At 42.9% G+C, this 17,218-nt stretch overlaps 1 protein-coding gene across 10 annotated transcripts in view; it reads left to right on the forward strand.

The window, feature by feature from the left end:
* ANKRD11 (ankyrin repeat domain containing 11) overlaps window positions 1-17,218 on the forward strand; it is a 155,958-nt gene that overhangs the window by 17,544 nt on the left and 121,196 nt on the right. For 8 of the 10 annotated variants that reach the window (XM_074839225.1, XM_074839229.1, XM_074839223.1 and 5 more), the window contains one exon: window positions 9,079-9,158. The gene's annotated coding sequence lies outside the window, so the exon portion shown is untranslated. Of the gene's footprint in view, window positions 1-8,299; window positions 8,455-9,078; window positions 9,159-17,218 lie in introns of those variants that run through there. The other 2 variants (XM_074839227.1, XM_074839232.1) reach the window with 1 other exon arrangement.

The raw sequence follows: 17,218 nt of genomic DNA on the forward strand, positions 1-17,218 counted from the left end.
GTCTGTCACTCTTCTTTTCTTCCAAAGAATGGCCTGTATTTTCTCAATGTGTTTAAATTGAGCACGGAGTAAGAAATTGCAGACTCATATTTTTAAATAAATGGTGCTCTTCCTAGCCTAGTAGCATCGTTAGCTCTCCTTCCTTCCCTTAGAAGAACTTACAAAGGGAATTTGAGTGGAACAGATAAGTAAAGGGCTCTTAGTAAAGTTACAGGGAAGGTATTCATTCTAATGATGGGAAATATGTTTTCGTCCCATTTCAGACTTGTATGTAGGAGGAATGAAAAGGAGAAGGTACCTGAAATATGACGGCAGCTGTGATCTAACTTTAAATTACTAGTTTAAGTCCAGAGAACATACTTCTTGTCTTCATTGGGTTGTTGAAGGCCAGCATCTTGGAGCTTAATTAGGACAAGTTGAAGCTTCAAGATTTTTTTAGCTTGGCTTCGTTCTGTTCAGCATGGTGGGGTTTTTTGAGGTCTCAAGGATGGGCAGTACTGTTGCCTATCTTTGAAATTCACCTTTGAGTGTCCCTTTTGATGGTGTATCAGCATATTCTTTGTCATGCATCTTTCAGATCTCAAATGGTAGAAATTCCCTGAGGTTGCTTCGGGTTATTTTTGTTTGTAAGTGCAGGTGCTGAGTTTCTAGGATGGCTATGACAAATGTAAGCTAGAAAACTGGCAGCTCAATTTGTTTGTCAGATGAATCTGTTGCAGTTCTGTCTGGTTTTTGTTAAAAACCTAAATTTTGTAGCTTTTGAATATACGCTAAGTTTTCTAGTACTTGATTAATTTCTTTTCCCATAAGCCTTTCTAATTGTCAACATCTGGGAATATTACTGCTCATGCTGTTGACTCCAGTAGTGCTGGTTTTCCTTTATTACTTCTTGCTGGTATGCCCAAGAAGAGCATTTGTTGTCTTTGCCTCCCACCTTTTACTTGAACTTCCTGTGTGCTGGTTTCTGTGTTGACCCAAAACTCTTTTCCTGGATAATGCTTTTGAAAATGTTTGATTTTCAGCTATCTTGTGCCCTTCATTTTCCATGTCTACAGGTATGCTGCTGTACTTAAGCATCAAAAAAAGTGCTATTTATATTGTTTTTCTGACTATAGAATAATTGGATTGGAAATATACTACTTTTCAGATGAGGCTCAGCAAATGTTTAGTATATGGAGGTTACAATTTCTTCTCATTTTCATGTGAACTAAAAATAATCGCGGAACAGTTCTGCTTAGAAAATCCACGCCATTGTGCATCCTGTGTCTCTTCCAAATGGCTTAGGAATTAACAGCTTTCTATACACTAAAATAAACAGCTTGAGGGTTCTGTACATTTTGTTGTTGAATTTTATGGCTGGATAGCTAACCAGTGCAGGTTATTTGAAAGTAGATATGATGCTGCTGTTCTGTGCTGGTGGTTTTCTTGGAAACACATTTTCACAGACTTAACGTGTGTGTTTGTTTTTGCTGTGTACTGGTAATAACAACTTGTTCTTCCAAAGCAAGACAGTGGATCCTTGCTTTGCATGTGCAGATAACTTAATAAAGAAGCGAGCCTAATTATGCATTTTTTTAAAGAGATTCAGCCAGGCTGGAAAGACCCAGCAGTCTTAGGTAATTACATTTCATGTTGGAACTCTAAAAAAGGAAAATGGTGAGGGTCTGGAGGATGATTTGGCAGCATTTGGGTTAAGACAAAGATGCTTGTAGCTCCCCAGGCTGCTGAAGTGATGGTGGGTAACCATTTTTGGGTGCCTAACCATTTTCTTATTTCCCTCCGGGACAGAGATGGCCACTTGATGTAAGTGGATGTTGTTATTAGGCAAGTGTTGCTAATATGGTTAAGACTTTTTTATCCATTTGCTGATAAAAGTCCATAATCTTTAAGGTATGTATTTTTTTAAAACTAGGGGATGTTTTTTTTTAACTTAGGCAGACTAAATCACAGCATGGAAAACGGCGTGTCCTCTAGACCGGCAGACCAAGTCTTGTCTCTGCTTGCTAGTACAGAAGGGCAAGCTGTAGCCTTGAGCTTCAGTCCAAGGTTGGTTAAGGAAATTGCAGAAGCTGTATTTTGACTTAATACTTTCCACTCATCAGAGAAGCCACAGAAGGGTGGTAAGGGTGAAGGAGGAGAGATGAGGGAACATGCTCGTGTATTTCCAGAACTCTTAATTGTGTGCACAGAATTGAAAAATCTGGTTCAGTGGAAACTGTTCAGGCTTGCTTTGCTTCTGCCACATCATGCCAAGAAAAAACGAGTTACTTCAGTGATTTAAGCTTTCAGGTTGTGCTGGGAGCTGGGATTCTTCTGACAGCCCCAGTTTTTTACCCTGCCAAGTACCTTTCAGCCTGCTTTCACAGATCTTTCCAGGAGAAATTACATGTAATTTTAGAGGTTAGCAATTTTGAGATATTCTTAAGGGTAGAGAACTTTAAATGTCTGATATGAAGAAACCAGAGAACCTGTAATAAAACTGGCATGTCCAGTAATTTCAGAGTTTATTGCTCAGCTGCCAGTTGTGTGTTTGCAAGGGTTAAACTCAGTGAAATATTAGGCTTCTGCTGATAATTAGGTTTTTTTAGTTTAATGCAACTCAAACGTAAAAGTAGTTAAACACTCTTATACTATCTCTTGACCTACTGAAATGAACTACAGAATTTTTATTTGAACTTCTCAAGTCTCATTTCTATGAAAGGAGGCAGAAGCGTACTATATGCAAGCATCACTTCCCATTCTCCTTGCAAGCATGATGTTCAGAGTATTTATAAAGTAGACAACAATGGTGCGCAGCAGTTTCTCGGGGTCAGCCAAGAGTATTGGTGATGGAAGCTGAATCCGATGCCTACATCAGTGTGGAAGTACTCTAACTGGTGTTGTCTAATGATTTGAAAAAACCCCAAGTCTTGAGGAATACCTGAAACACATTGAAACTAGTCACTTGACATCACAGATCCCCGATTCTTTTCATTCACTGGAGGTCTCTAAACAGCTTAGTTGCTCCTGAGTTTAGACTCTTGTCAACCCCCCAATTTCTTGTGGACTGTGTTGTCCATGTCAGACTTGCAATTAAAACACTTAAAGGACAGTTTGGTTCCACAGGAGCCGCTTCTTTCCCTTTATGCTTGTTTTGTGGGATAAATTGAGCCTTAGGCTCTTAAGCCCACACATAAGTATCTTCATCTGTGTTTCTGAGGATAGTATCAGGTTATTTTGTATTTTTATCAAGTGGCAAAAATGACAGGAGCTTTAAAAGATGTAGATCTCAGCATACGTATGATCTGCAGGGCAAAACAAAGGTACTTTGAGACCAAGAATATATTACCTACTTAATTTCTGAAAGCTATCAAATTAAATTTTACTTGATGTTAAAATTTTGTCACAATCAAATGTACTGAAAGGTGATTTTTTTCTTCTTTTTTAAGCGCTGGTGGAATTCTCTCTGCACTTTGGTTTTTCACTTCGGTAATTGGTACTGTATGAGCGTAGTTGGTTACCCTGATTGCTGCGGAAATACTTGCTTCTTTGTAAATTCTAGTGAAAGGCAATTTCTGTAGCTCACACAACTACTGGGAATTTCTTCTTAAAGTTTAGGAGCAGCTGCATGTGTGAGCAAGTGTGACTCTGGTCCCGCTGAACACACAGTTTGCTCAGCGTGTGTGTATTCGGAGATGGTTGGTCTGTATGCTACTGATAGCATGCGGGGCATTTCAGTTAAAGGCCTGTTATTTATCTCTAATTTCTGTGTATTTCTTGGCAACAGCTCTTTCTTGCCCCTGTCAGATCTCCAGTGCAACACCTCCTGTTTCCTGCTCTTTCTAAATATTCCCTAGCTGCCTAGAGTGGTCTGGGTGTGCTTTTCCAGGCTCTTGAGTGAAATCGCCGCAAATCTGATGATCTTTATTAACCTTAGGTCCCGTGTGAGGCCAGAGGAAAGATTTCACTGCTGCGCAGGGCAGGACTGTTCTTGGATCTCGAGGGGGTGTGAGCAAAACCTCCAGAAAGGAGCAGAGGCAGTAGTTTCTGCACTCTGTATGTGGCACTTTGATTTCTTCCCCAAATTCCAGCGCTGGTCGTTTGGATCCTTAGTGGCTTGGGTTCTGTAACATGGCAGGGGTAGGATCCCTCTTGTTGCAGAAGGGTACCTACAAACATTTCTGGAAGACATGTAGTTGAAAAGAAGTTGGTAGGGTTTGTAGTGCTGTCTGCTTATGGATTTTTTCCCCCACCTCCTCCTCCCGTTTCTCAGACTCCTGAATTGTAATGTGAGTTTACAATTCCTGAGAATAAGTCTTTTTCATCATTTCAGCAGGGTGAAAGATCAGTGTTTGCGTACAGGGTGCTGTGTCAAGCTATGCAGGCAGTCTTGCTGAGTTGTTTTGAGTGTGGTTATGGAGTGCACTGGAAAGCACTTCTAGACTTCCCCTCCCTCCAGATTTGTTGCACTTGTACCTCCTTGAATTCTCTATCTGAGGTAATGGAGTTTATCTGAAAGTGTAAGCTCGTTGGTGCCTTGTGTGCTCCCCAGTGTATATTTTTGCTGAAGCCCTCAGAGAGATGCCTCATTGAAATTCTGTCTCTTCCTGAAATTATTTTGAGGGAGGTAGATGAGTGCTGTGGAAAAAGGCTGTCCTAGTCCCGAGAGATTTTCCCCATTCAGAAGTTGTTCTAAACCAGAATCTAACTCTTATTGTGGTGCTCTGTTACGCTTCTTAGTTCTGGATCACCTTAAAATCTGAATTGATGCAAGTCTGTCTTGAAATCAAAATACAACTTCTTGCTTCAGAGAAGCACTAATAAGAAAAAATGTACTTGCTTGTGGGGAAGCTGGCCTCTAATGAGACTTCAGTAGACGGCTTCTTTCCTACTCCCCATTAAATGGAGATTTAGGTAGAACCCTTTCTGCAGTCAGTTGATCAAATTTAGAAACATCTAGATGTATAAAATTGTTGAATCTTCTAAGTGATTCTGTGTCTGTACAGAACCGGTCGAGTTTTACTTTTATGGCTGATATCAGCCTGTGAAGCCACCTCTTGCCTCCCTACTGGAACCAGTTAGTGTTCCCCTGCCACATCCCGGCTGCCCGCCCGAGCTGCTTTGAGTGAATAGTCTACAGTTAATGCAAGTATACTGTCTTTTTCAGGTCACATCTTGTGATTGTAAAACATTTTCCATCTTTAAATACTGATTTCTGTCAAGTTACAAGATAGCTTTTTATTAAAGAAGTTGGAATTATGTAATTCCCAATTTTTTCAGTGAACTCTAGAGAAAGTTGCACTGTGCACTCTAAATCTGAAGTTTACTGAGCTGTGCGGGAGAGCAGCAAGAGGAATCGGTAACTAATGAGTGGGGAACTGCTCAGGATGTGGTCGGTGTTAAAGAACAAGTTGGTGGGAGAACTTAGAGGTTGAAAAGCTTATTTTTTTTGTAATGGAACTGTCTGCTTACCCAGAGTTTCCAAATTGCTTCATATTAATATAAAATAAAGCATCACAGGTCTTGAAAGACTGAACCTGTTTTAAACAGGAATCTGGTCACCTTGAACACTTAATTATTTGGTATTTATACTACCATTTCAGCAAACAAAGACTCAATGTCTGTCATTTCGCATTGCAAAATGGTTTCTGTGTAGCTGCAGTTAGCTTGGCAGGCATCGGAGGGTTGTCCAGTGTTGTAAGTTCACAGAAGGGAGAACAAGAATGGTAGTTTGTGAAGTGATACATTTTCATCAGACTACAGCTAAGAAAATTGGATGGTTAAATGTGTCTAACATTATTAATTATAATTCAGGCTTTTGGAGGTAAAGTTCTAAATTGAAACGTTGGATTCTGCACAACAGGAACCCAACTATATACTACCAGTCAGGTTTGCCCAGGATCTGTGCATTGAGCATCTTCTGCTGAAGTGTTTGCTGTTCTTCGTAAGTAATTTGATAACAATTTCATAAAAAAGTGATACACTGTGGTGAAAGGTAATTGGCTTATATGTGGTCACTATTTCGGTGTTACGATACTTAATGTGTATTTTATATGTGAGCTAAGTAACGAATAAAATTGCTATATATAGGCCAGGAAGCAGGTATAAATAGATCTTGAAAATTGTGTATCGGTATGTCCTGGGACAGGATTTCTGTAGACTTTTGTGATAATTTTGTTCACAATTGATCATGGTCACTACTGTCAGCAAGCAGCACTACTGATTTTCCAGATAATGCAGTTGGAAGTTCAGCTCTTTTTTCCCCCTTGGTTTATCTTTTATGTCTGTTTAAGAGGATAGCTCTAGTTAGAATTGTGACTTCTGTTGTGGAGGAGAAGAGTTTAAAAGGGGTAAGGGAATCGTGCTGGAAAAGATGCTGTGCAAGTATTGTCATCATACTCCCAAGAACTGCAGTTTCCCATCAGGGGATCCTTCAGTGCCCCACGACTCGCTTGCCTTGGAAAAAACCATGAGGTAGCTGTGTGTCTTTATCTCCTTTGCTCTTTTGAAAGAAAAATGACAGAAAACTCTCATTTGTTTCCCTCTTGCTTGTCTGGAAAAGTTTCTCTGCTGCAGGATTTCCTTTCTTTGAGTCAAGACTGTGCACCCTTATGTGTTCCTTTGGGTTTTCTGGTTTTATTTTGGCTTGCTCCTTTTCACTGCGGTTCCTAAAGCTTCCTTTAACTTAGTTGGTAGCAGCTCTGCCCTGGATGCAGCTGTGTTGCTCATCTGGACATCTTCCCTTTGATTTTCGTCAGGGAGTGAAAGCTTCTCAAAACAAACAAGGCTTTCCCAGGGTTCCCCATCTCCTCCACTGTGTATCTGTCCTGCTTAGCCTCGGGGTCTCTCCTGGGTGGCTCTTTAAAGACCATCCCGTTGGAAGGCAGGAGTCCAAATCCAGCCTTTTGTAAGGTAACGGGCAGCAATAACGTATAAAGTTGAACTGCATGTCATGAGCTCTACGTAGGCCAGTCCTGTTGACTGTTAAGTTGTGAAAAGATTATAGGAAACTAGATCTGTTGCTGTTTAAAGAAGCATTGAGCTCTGGAGTATGGTGTGAGGGAGCTGGGCCTTGAAGTCGTGGAGGTGGAATTTGGGAGAACAAGAACAGATTAAAACAGGGCTTAAAAAGTAGCAGTTGGCTGCTCAAAAGGAGCTCCACGGTAAAGACATTGGTGTGAGAGGTTTTAGAAAAAGAACACAAGAAGCAGAGTGTAATGAGGAGGAGGAGAGGATCGGTATGTGAAGATCCTTGGAGTTAAGGTGGTCTGTGTGAGCTGAGGCATCTTTAGCACTTTGTAAGGGGCAACTGGAAATGGAGCAAGCAAATAAAAGCAGTTTTGTTAAAAAGAATATACTTTGTAGTTCCTCACTTGTAACTTCATATATTTGAGTTTCTTGTTTTATATATAAAATTGGTTTTTAGAAGTTCTCCTTTTACAAGAAAAGGTAATTTGGAAGAAATCCAAGTTTTCCATTGTCAGCTGGAACAGGGGTTGGCCATTGTGTCCCTCGGTGTGGTTTACGGAGTCGAGAGGTCAGATGAGACATGGGAATTTGAGTGGGGAATTCGGCAGCGAGCAGTGTGTGGAGTTGGAAATTAACCCTTTAACCTCTTTGTGCAGACCAGAATAACTTCAGTTGGACTGGGGAAGGCCCAGTGCCTGTGTTTCAGGTTACGGCTGCTTGGCTGGCACAGCCGAGCTTTAGCAGTTGTGGTCTGCAGTACATCATCAGCTTCTTTCTGTTTATGAAGTTCCTTTACTGAGCTGCTTCTCTGTGGAAGCGTAGCAGAAGTTTAGGTATTGCTATTACACATCTAACGCATGTTTTGAAGAAATTCTGTGGTTTTACTTAGAGTGTACGTTGACTCTTTCCCATATTTACAGGTCCCTTAAAGCTAGAAGTAAGAACCTGCTAATGCTGAGCAGATACCTGGGGGCAGTTGGGTTCATCACGGACATAAAAAATTTGGGATAAGACAGTGTTTTACATGTGGCTCTGCCCAAGCTCTCAGGTATTCCATGCTGCACGCCCTCAAACATGCTGCTTTGTAAGTTCAGGCTTGCCCTTGCTCATATGGCTTGTACAGGCTCCTACTGAGCTGTGCTGTCCAAAACTTGTCCCCTCTGCAGTTAGGGAGCAGGCCAGGTCACCTGAAAAACACTAGTGACTTCTGTGGAGATCTCATCTGGAACAGACTAGTTTGCTCTGGCTGGGAGAGAAATATATTTCTGAGCAAACGTACTCGTCAGGCGTGCAGGCAGGGCTGGGTGAGTCATGGGATAGGCCGGGTTTAGCTGCAGCCCTGAGGCTCCTCAGGCAAGTCGGGTTTCTGCACGCGCCACGCTCAGCACCGCGCAGCTGAGCGTTCTTCTGTCGTGAGGAGCAGGGAAGAGTTCGGGTACTGGGTTTTGGACTTGGAGTCGTCTGCCAACGCTTTCATGTACCAGTTCAGTCGCCCCGTTAATGAAGGTAATTCCCCTTTGCCTTGGGTGCTGAGAGTTCCTGCTGGTTCCTGCCCGGCGTCGGGAATTTCGCTTTGGGAATTTACAGCTGGAAAAAAATCCTTGAAAGGTGCAGCAAGAGCTGTTTAAAAAAATAAAGAAAAAGTTAGAGGTTTGTAATAGATGAAGATGGTATGAAGAAGGTATGCTTAAAAAGAAAGCACCTGTGTCACGGGTAGTTCCACATAAATTGTTCAAGAAAGCAAATTATTGGCACAGGGTACCTGGTAGCACGTCGTGGGCAGTTCACCTTTTCCCTGCGTATCCATCGGTTCATGAGTCGCTCACAGTTGGGGGGTGACAAACTGTTTCTGGTAAATCAAATGACTGTAAAACCACACGGATGGTTACAGAAACCTTGAGACAAGTAAATCTTTTTTTTTAACCTATTATGAGAAAGTTACGGAGTTTGGCTGATGCTTTGCTAAGCATTCCACAATTTCTTTTGTTCTTCTGTTTGTGCAGACTTGTTATCAGAAAGTTTATTTCTGGATTAGGCAAGGATTTGTATTTAGTAGCCTTCATAGCATGCTTGTTGTGAGTAAACTTGTGTGTTTTAATTTGCTAATGAACTAATTCTTGTGTTTTTCAGATTACACAGCGTTTTTTGGACACACCTCTGTTGGATTTTAATATATGTCCTGCTAACAACAGCTTTCAACTATGGAATCGGTAAATATTTACCTTGCTTTTGTCCAAATTTTCTGTTTTATTGCCTAACAAGTGCTTGTGTCCATGTTGATGTGTTTGTGCTGTGGTGGGTTGTTTTTATTTTAAATTTTTCCTTGTTTTCTGAAATTTGAAGGTAAAAATTTCAAACTTCCATGGAATAACTTAAAGGAACTAACCAAGAATATCTTAGGAAATGTCTTTAATTCTAAGATGCCCTTTCACTTTCATATCATTTCAAATGTAGCAAGTTTTTACCTGACTTCAGTGAAAGCCAAAGTTAACTTTCCTGTGGGGGCAGTTCCAGCACTGGTTTGTCCAGCAGACTGTGGAGCTTGTTGGTGCTGTTGACTGCTGAGTATTACATATTCTCCTACCTCTAGTATATCGTGGTCTTCTTTCTTTCTCTTCACTTTCAAAATGTCTTTAAAAAAAAGTCTATTAAAAAGTGCCAGTTTCACAATGTTATGTCTCCTCGTGATTAGTATAATTGAAACAGATGGCACCTATGTTTCATTTTGGGCAGAGAAACCTCCCAATATGCTGAGACTATAGTTGATTCAGTGTTAGGATTCAACTTTTTGGTAGCATTAGCAGATGCAGAAGTAATAGGCTATCTTAGAGTGGAATTTAGGAAAAAGAAAAAGAGATTTTTGCCTCGGTATTTTGAGAGAGGTCGGTGCTGTCCTCTGGGAAGCAAAATGATAGATGTAGCTGGTAGGAAGTTTGTTCTTGCTGATTTTTTTTCTGCAGTACTGGCGGTTTGGTGTGTTGCAAGCTGAGTAGAAGCTGTTGTTTGCTGCTCTCCGTGGGCTCGGCTTTGCAGCGTGTGTCATGGGAGCGTTATGGAGGGGAAGCTCTGTGGTGCAGAGCCGAAGGTCATCCTCAGTGTGCCCAGAAATGCTCTGGAGGAGGCTCTCGATGGATAACCTACAGCGTGTGGCTTCTGCCCTGGGCTCTGGGTACTTGGCTGACCTCTTGGTTTATGCTGCAGTGGGATTATTTGTGTTGAAGTTGTCATTATGATAAAGGCCATTATTGAAGGAGAGTTGCTCAATGTAGAAATATAGGTTTGCTCTATCAGGTGGATTTGCAAGCTGGTAGGTTTCTTTTGTCTTGGATTTTGAGAGGAAAAAAAAATATCGTTGTATTTAGTTTGTCCCTAATAATTCCAAGGTACTCATATGGAGACAAGACGTTATTTCAGTTTCCCTTGGTGAATATTAATAGCAGTAGAAGCCTTTGCAGTGAAACAAAACAGACGAGGCATCAGTAACTCTCCCCTGCCGCAGCTACGTAATGAAAGCGTATCAAGTGTGAGACCTTTTGCTGGAGTGAGCAGTAACTCTCTCCTTAATGGGTGCTCTGCAGTCCCCTGAAAAACTGAGCTGAATCCTAACACCAATTACAAACCAGGTTGTTTACTACCTATTGTATTTCATAGTTCGGTACGCAGACTTTTCTGTCTGAGTTTTGAAGTAAATCGTGTTTTGGTTTTTTGAGTGCAAACTGTACTTTTAAAAACAAGATAGTACTAATTGCAGTACCTTTCACTTAAACGAAAGCTTACTAAACATTCAAATGTATTTACGTCCTGTACTTGCCCACTGGGCAAAACGACTTGCTTCCTGACAGATTATAGAGCATTATGGCAGACTGCATCTCTCCAGGGCCTTTTGTCTGCGTGACCTGCCTTTTGGCCACTAATACCTTTTCAGATTATTACTGAGACCTTAAATTATGCACTGCATCGCTATGGTAGCTGCCCTTTAGAAAAGTTTGCCACATGTGCTTTTGTCCATCTTTAGCCCTTTTCTGTCTGGATGTTTTGTACTTTGTTTATATAAAGCCATGCTATGCTGATTATGGGTCTAGCTGAAACTGTGGATGGAAAAACTTGACAGATGAAGGTTGAGGATGTATGATGTGACAAAACATTCACACTGTGTAGAGAGAAATAATTACTATGAAGTCAGATGTTTCTCTGACTTCTGAAACAACAATAACAAAAAAAGAGTGATTTGGCTTTGTGGGTTTTGTGAGCCCTGGGAGATGATAGTTAAGTGACTTTTTCCAGTAATACAAGTTTTTATCCCGCAAAGACAGACTGTTGCATTACTTAAAATGCATATTGGTCCAGGGACTAATTGCTTGATTCCTGGGCCACTGCAGTATGGAGACATTGAGGAGGAGATCAAAGTCCTCCAGTGTTGGCTGAAAAAAATGACCCAAATCTGGCATGTTCTGAAACTGTAGAGGCGAATTCATAGGCTTTGTGCTGTGGGGAGGCTCCGGTGCGCACGGTCACCACGGTTTCTGCAGGTACCAGCCAGCGCACTGATGTGCCGTTTATGCCATCCTCTGAGTAGCCCAAGGGTTGAACAGAATTGATGCCTGGCCCATGCTTGAGTAAAAATCTCTCCTCCTAAAAAACAGGTTGTTGTTGTCTTTAACTCCTTATGGTGTGCATGGGTAAAACGCTGGGGTACCTTGGGACTTGCGTGGCCAGCTAGCAGAGTGAGGATGTGCTGCCTTCTGTCTTGTCTGAGGAGAAGGTGGATGTGCGAGTGCTCAGCTTCTGTCGCTCCTCCGTTCGTGACCATGAGAATGAGGTTGTCTTTGCTGTAAACCTTCGAGGGAAAATGCTCTGGGGCACAAAACTGGTTGTTTCAGGTTTTTTTTCTCGTGCATGCCAGCATGTACCTTGCCGTAAAGGATGCTGCCTGGATTCCCCACTGAAGGATGCTGAGGAGGAGCCTGATCGTCAGGACCAGGCTTACCTTTGTAGTAAGATCCCACAGTGTTTGCTCTGTTCCGTCCACATTTTATAGCTTGACTAATGGAAATAAAACTTCAGTGCTGGAAAGGGACCTGGAGAATGTCCACTGTGCTCTTCCCTTTGGTTGCAAACCTGGTGCAGAGTGTTTCAGCCCCTGGGAGGTGGTTTGTTCCCGTCACATGTGCCAGTACCACTGTTGGTGATGGTGTGCTGTTAACCTGATCACCAAGATACTCTGCATTTAAATAAAATAGAAATATCTAGAGGTTTGTGTGGATTGTTTGTGGCATGGTCTGCTGACCCAGAAGTAGTTGCGTTGGTGCAGCAGGAGGACCAGAAATGCTGTGGTACGTTGTGGGGAGGGAGCAGAGGGCCTGTTCCGCTGCAGGAAGTGTTATGAAAGTCTGAGATTTCTCCATTTTGGTAGATGGCTCCTTTTATTGTGAAATGCAGGAGTTGCTACAAACATATTGCTACTCTCAGTTCTCTAAAAGAGACTTGTTTTTTATTGTTTTGTTTTCTCCCCCCCCCGCTTTCTGTAGTAATAACAGAGGTCCGACCTAAACAGGTGGAGAAAAAAGGGAGTTGAGTCACCTGCCTGAGATGCCACCTTCACGTAGCCCCAACGGCTGCAACGTGGCACCACTCGTGCCGCAGTGAGCAGGACGGGCATTTTCCAGGTCCATCACAGTAGCTTCTTTTTGCCTGTTGACAGCAAGAAATGGCTGTGTGGCACTGGGCTTGTTCTGGGGTTCGGTGCCTCGATGGGTTTGCAACACTGGTCCCCAGCACCGGGGTGACTTGCGCTTTCCTGACCTGTCATTAGGGAAGCAGAGGGGTCAAGGCTTTCTCTGAGCAGCAAAGGAGTTGCAGCGGCTTTTGATGGTGGTTTTGGCACCGGTATTTTATGGAGTTGATAATGAATATGTAGGTGTAAGATTAAAAGAATGAATAAGGTAGCGCTGCTAAACAGAATTGCTTTTCAGAGCTGCAGCCATGCCTTGTTCTGACCTCCTGAGAAGGATACAATTGTAGAGCTGAGGCCCATAGTGGAAAAGCAATTACAGTACATGCATCCAGGATTGAATTGTCCTCTGAAAGTCAGATGCTGCAATAATGGTAGTGTTGTTTAGGTGGAACGTGACTTTAACGGCTTGGTATTTTTCTATTAATGTTCTTAAATGTGTTCATGTACAGCTTTCAATTTTTACTGCTTTGGGGGAAATAGAGCTTAGTATTCCACAAGGAAGATACTTCTTTGCATAGAAGTGTTGTTCTGAGCTTTCTGGCTTTTTTCCATGTGTTTCAATTCTTATCCCTTCCAAATTAGAGGGCTTGGAAGATAACACAATAGAAGTGCAGCGTACATTTTTTTCTTCAGCATGTTGGTCACAGCAGAGCTGAGCAGTGAGGCTTTCTGTGTGGTTCTGGGGTACGGTACAGAAATGTTGGCTTTTGGGGTGAGGAGCTGCTGTGTTATGAAGTAGGGCCTGGAGAGGGGAGAGGAAGCCATGTGCAAGTGAAATTAATAGTTTCATGTAACAGTAAAGGAGTGGAGCTGTGTGGCTTGTGGGTTTGACTGACTTCTGCTGTGGTCCTCACCCCACCCCTGAAATGGTGGAGCCCTTCCTCTCAGAAAAATGCAGATTTTGGAAGTGCCGTAAAGCAGCTTGGGTGGCTCTTCAGGTGCAGGTTTGCCTGTTTCATCTGTTTCAGATGAGGCATTTTCATAGAATCACAGACTGGTTTGGGCTGGAAAGCACCTTAAAGCTCATCCAGTCCCACCCCCCTGCCCCAGGCAGGGACACCTTCCACTAGCCCAGGTTGCCCAAAGCCCCGTCCAACCTGGCCTTGAACCCTTCCAGGGAGGGGGCAACCACAGCTTCTCTGGGCAACCTGTGCCAGGGCCTCACCACCCTCACAGGGAACAATTTCTGCCTTAGATCTGATCTAAATCTGCTCTCTCTCAGTTTTAAACCATGACCCCTCGTCCTGTCCCTCCTGCCTTTCCTGTAGCTCCTTTAAGCCCTGGGAGGCCACTCTAAGCTCTCCCCGGAGCCTTCTCTTCTCCAGCTGAACACCCCCACCTCTCTCAGCCTGACCTCACTGGGTTTGTGCTGGTGTGGGGCTCAGCCTGGGAAAGGCTGTGGACGGGGGGGGCGGTGAGTTGGGGGGGGAGCATTTCCTACCCAGTGCTCTTCTCTGGCACAGTGCTTGTACGTGGTTGTGGGTGTTTCCACAGCCTTAGGAGCGGTAAACTCCTCTGTTTGTCCATTTTGTGTTCTGTAATGGACAGTGCTAAAGTTATATAACCTAAATTTCATTTTTAAAGCTGTATCTTCACATGTAAGCAGAGGTTAAGCAGAGGTGGCTGTATTGTCAGCCTAGATTTCTTGGTGGGTTTAAAATCCTTCTCCTGTCCCAACGAAAAAGCTGCCTTCCCAGATGTAATCTCAGCATAAGCATTTGATTTGAGTGTTTGAATTGCTGCTTTTACAGTTCTCTGTATTTTATCAGAATTTGTTAAATTGCCAATGTTATTCACCTGCCACTTTTGGCAGATGCCACCTACATGCCCTCAATTTGAACATACCTTTTAGGAGAAGTGTAGGTAGGGAGGCTCCTTTCTTGCATGTCAGATGTTAGAGAGTGGAGCACTTACATTAATTCACTTTCACTAACCTTTCCACTGCTAATAAACTAACCTGGCCCCTGTGCACAATACAGCACCTTTAATGAATATATGTGAGCTAAGCAGAAACTTTTTTGAGAAATGTCTTGCTTCTTTGGGTGTAATTCTGATCTGTGTGTTCACCATGACACAGAAAGGAGCTCTTGGTAAGAGCAAGTTACAACCGAATAGAACACTTGTCCTCCTTCCTCTTGTTCCTAACTGAACACGAGGCAAAGCTGTGGCAATAATTACCTAAAAAGAAGGAAAATAGTTCATTTGTTCCTTGCCCGCCCCCGACTCTACTTGTCTTTGAATAATTTTATTGTCCAAAGGGACTACGTTATGACCACAAAAATCCTCATTTTTAAGAGGAAGTATACCTTTTGAGTTAGGATTTTGTAGTGTTGTATCAGCTAAACTACTCTACACTGAAAAATCACAGTTGCATTTAGGAACAAGTTCAGTAAAACAAGCTTCTAACGTAGACAGTGCACAGGATCATCGTTTCCAGTAACTGGCATTTCATGGGGGAAGGTTCCTATGAGACATACAGCCCGGGTGACACGTGGGGACACGATTTCAGGAAGGCAATCTGTAGGTTATTTGGTGTGTAAGCGGCCGGTTTCCGCTTCCATCGTTGTGCAACGGCCTTCCTGGGTGTGACATCTTTTGAAAATAAAAGTGCTTTCAGGCAGGTTCTGGGGTGGCGAGTGAGGTGCAGGATTTGGAGTGATGGTTTTATTTATTTATGAGGGTTTTGTGTAGCACCAAAGTGTGTTCTTGAAAGGGACTGAAGTTACGGTCTCTGCCCTGAGGAAGTGACGCTCTGGATGGGAGATGACAGGCTTTAGAGTGGAATGGCAGGATTACACAAAATATGGCTGAAATTACTTGTTTTCAGAAGATATCCATCATGCTATGATTAAGTGCAGATGATGCGTTTGGCAGCAAGAGGTGTGCAATCTGTTCCTACCCTAAGGAGCTTGCAGACCAAAGGCCTGCTGATAAGACCAGACTCACTGTTGTATTTCTTGAATGAACGATGGTCTAGGGTGTTCTTCTTCCCTTATCTTTTGCTCTTTTAAATAGTAGTGTAGATAATTGTGAGCCTGGTGATTTTGACATTCAAATCCCCGAGTTCTTTAAGGGGGGGATGTAGTTTTTTGTGTTTAGGGGAATGCGTTCCTGTTGCAAGAATACTGAGGGAGATGCATCAGTGACTTGGGCATCTTTAGTGGAGCTGCAGGTGGGGCAGTCGGTGTCTGACAGGTACAAGTGAGCGGCCTGACACCCCTCAAGGTGGGAATCGTTGCTGGGTGGTGTAAAATGGCAGGAGAAAAGGGAGTGTGAATTTTACAGAAACCTTGTGTGGAAGGTGGTTTGGCTGAACCACCGAAGTGTCTGATGCTGTAACAGAGAGGTGCAGGCTGTTTAATTTGTACATGTAAAAGGGGGATATTGTTGTTATTGCAAGCAAATGCGAAATTGATGGATATGCTTTATTGATATTCTTTGGAAGGGGACTTCTGATAAAAACAGGAAACGAACCTGAAGTCACTCTTAAATGTCGAGTGTGAAGATGGAGACAAGGCATTATCATTATTTCTGTTCCGTTGGTTAAATTCTTGGCGGATTTTTCATTTTAGAACAGGAGAACAAGGGCTGAGATTTGCAGGCTAAGTCTAATTCATTACTGGCTTAATTAGATGCTTGAGAACTTGGGTATTCTGACAGGGTTTGCAATGCTGCATGTTATCCCTGTTTTATAGTAGTTTGCTGGACTTCTCCAGAAATTCAAAGATAACTGATTTGTATTTAACAAGTTAATGTTTTAATTAGTATTTGGTCTTGGGTTGAGGCTGGACAGGCTAATTGTTTCCAGTTGCTGGAGATGTACAGGAGCCAGGAGAAGGGCTTTCTAGGGTGTTTTGCAGAAGTTTGCATCTTCTTGTGGACATTTGAGCGAGTGAGAGGGTGCAGGCTGGTGTCTGTGCTCACCATGGCAAAGGCAGAGGCTCTGAGGGGCTCAAATTCCCAGAATCTGGCTCGGTGCCTGGGCGTTTTGGGAAGCTGGCATGCCTGACTTTTCTATCCTCAGAAGTGGCTTTGGTTTGGTGGACAAATACTGAAAGCTCTTCTTTTACTCAGAACTGTTTAATCCGCATTGCCTGCCTTCACCACTGCCCAGGTTCATCCCGGGTGCGGGCAGATGGTCGCAGGCAACCGTGTTGGGGCATTTTTGGGAAGGCACAGCCCTTCGGTGAGGGCCATGGCAGAACGCAGCAGTGAGTAAAGCAGATTTCTGAGGCGCTGTGGGACTGGCTAAACTCTCTGCTTTCCCTGAGAGCGGCGGTCTCAGCTGTAATGTTTTTAACTCTTGAATTTGGAACAGACTTAGAAGCTCACCTTTGGGGGTGGTAGCTTGTTAAGTTGTCAATACTATTGCCTGTAACCATCTGTTCCTACCACTAAGTAGCTGCAAAAATCAGTAATTCATGCTTTATTTTTTTGAGGAGCTTGAGTGTAAATTTTCTCCCTTGTTATTTTTATGGGCTCCTTCGTTATAAAAGCCAAGCATCTCCACAGTGCTGGAAAGGCTGAACAACATTC

Source organism: Strix aluco, chromosome 14, assembly GCF_031877795.1.
Source record: "Strix aluco isolate bStrAlu1 chromosome 14, bStrAlu1.hap1, whole genome shotgun sequence".
Lineage (NCBI taxonomy): Eukaryota > Metazoa > Chordata > Aves > Strigiformes > Strigidae > Strix > Strix aluco.